This window comes from Coenobita brevimanus, chromosome 32 (genome assembly GCF_032717465.1).
Source record: "Coenobita brevimanus isolate Jiangsu-jjx chromosome 32, ASM3271746v2, whole genome shotgun sequence".
NCBI lineage: Eukaryota > Metazoa > Arthropoda > Malacostraca > Decapoda > Coenobitidae > Coenobita > Coenobita brevimanus.
In genome coordinates this window covers 1,500,001-1,502,500 of record NC_136985.1, presented here as the reverse complement: position 1 = coordinate 1,502,500, position 2,500 = coordinate 1,500,001, and the positions used below count along the sequence as shown (strand labels likewise).

Genomic DNA, 2,500 nt, shown 5'->3' with positions numbered 1-2,500 from the left:
GCTTCAGGTCCTGGGAATTGCCTGTTTCATCATGGTGTAGAGTGTAAGGCATGCCTGCTTCACCTATGGAGGGGCACGTCTCTTTTCTGTCCAGCTGCCTACGCTATAGTCCACCTGCCCCACTGCTGACCTGTGCTGGGGAGGCCTTGCTGTAGTAGCGCTGACACACCTCAGTCTTGTGGCTGATCACACAGCACAAAGTGACTGGTGCTGGTACAGGTCCTGTGTGCAGGCTGAGAGGCACACCATTGGTCAGCACCTGCCATGGCTACCCACCACTCCTGCAACACAACTCTCTACAATTTTTGGGCAGGAAAAAGTAGGAAATACCAGGAATTTCAAGGTTAAAGTAGGAATCCTAGGAACAAGGTAAAAAAAATATAGGAAGAACTAGGAAAGGTAGGAATGTTTGAAAGCCTACTACTACTACTACTATTATTACTACTACTACTACTACTATTATTACTACTACTACTACTACTATTATTACTACTACTACTACTATTACTACTACTACTACTACTACTATTATTACTACTACTACTACTACTATTATTACTACTACTACTACTATTACTACTACTACTACTACTACTATTATTACTACTACTACTACTACTATTATTACTACTACTACTACTATTACTACTACTACTACTACTATTATTACTACTACTACTACTACTACTACTATTATTACTACTACTACTATTATTACTACTACTACTACTATTATTACTACTACTACTATTATTACTACTACTACTATTATTACTACTACTACTATTATTACTACTACTACTACTATTATTACTACTACTACTACTACTATTATTACTACTACTACTACTATTACTACTACTACTACTACTACTATTATTACTACTACTACTATTATTACTACTACTACTACTACTATTATTACTACTACTACTACTATTATTACTACTACTACTATTATTACTACTACTACTATTATTACTACTACTACTACTATTATTACTACTACTACTATTATTACTACTACTACTATTATTACTACTACTACTACTATTATTACTACTACTACTACTATTATTACTACTACTACTGTTGCTGCTATTAGCTACTGCTATTATTGCTGCTACTACTATTATTACTACTACTACTATTATTACTACTACTACTACTATTATTACTACTACTACTATTATTACTACTACTACTACTATTATTACTACTACTACTATTATTACTACTACTACTACTATTATTACTACTACTACTATTATTACTACTACTACTATTATTACTACTACTACTACTATTATTACTACTACTACTACTATTATTACTACTACTACTACTATTATTACTACTACTACTACTATTATTACTACTACTACTACTATTATTACTACTACTACTACTGTTATTACTACTACTACTACTATTATTACTACTACTACTATTACTACTACTACTACTATTATTACTACTACTACTACTATTATTACTACTACTACTACTACTATTATTATTACTACTACTACTATTATTACTACTACTACTATCACCAGTTAGGAAGCACACTAACACCTCTTCCTTACCGATTTATTTTTGATTCTGGACTGGGAGGAAGGCATAATTTCTCTTCAAAAAATTCTTCCATATTCTGACAATCATTTCATTTTTCCCATCTCAAAAAATCCAATATACTTTTTTCAATCCACTTTTCTCACCTGACACACCTGTTGAGCTGGTTTGGTCTGTGGAAAGAGAGAATTATTATTATTGTTATTATTATTATTATTATTATTATTATTATTATTATTATTATTATTATTATTATTATTATTATTATTGTTATTGATATTATTATTATTATTATTATTATTATTATTATTATTATTATTATTATTATTATTATTATTATTATTATTATTATTATTATTATTATTATTATTATTGTCATTATTATTATTATTATTATTATTATTATTATTATTAGATATTATTGTTATTATTATTATTATTATTATTGCTATTATTATTACTGTTATTATTATTATTATTATTATCAACAACATCAATAGTAGTAGTAATAGCAGTAGTAGTGGTGGTGGTATAGCAGTAGTAGTAGTAGTAGTAGTAATAGTAGTAGTAGTAGTAACAGTAGCTGTAGTAGTAGTAATAGTAGTAGTAGTAGTAGTAGTAGTAGTAGTGGTGGTGGTGGTGGTGGTGGTAGAAGTAGGGGAAGAGAAGGCAGGTAAGTGTAAGGTAGGGAGGTGAGGGAGGGGAGGGGAAGGTAAGGGTGTAGGGTAGGGAGGCGAGGGAGGGGGAGACCGAGGATGAGAGTGTAGCGTCTGGTGCCAAGAAGGGTAGGGGTAGTGCCAATTCCGTCCCCCGCCTGAGACCCACGTAGTCACCGTCTATCCTCACTACCATCAAAATAGATATAAACAGAGGTCTATTGAGAAAGCCTGAAATAGATATGAGTGAGAAAATGTGAGTTATCTTT

At 31.4% G+C, this 2,500-nt stretch overlaps 1 protein-coding gene across 1 annotated transcript in view; it reads left to right on the top strand.

The window, feature by feature from the left end:
* The first annotated feature begins 238 nt into the window (after window positions 1–238).
* Window positions 239–2,500, top strand: part of LOC145395665 (beta-1,4-glucuronyltransferase 1-like) — an 11,281-nt gene continuing 9,019 nt past the window's right edge. Inside the window, exon 1 of the mRNA XM_080269231.1 lies at window positions 239–319. The gene's annotated coding sequence lies outside the window, so the exon portion shown is untranslated. The remainder of the gene's footprint in view (window positions 320–2,500) is intronic.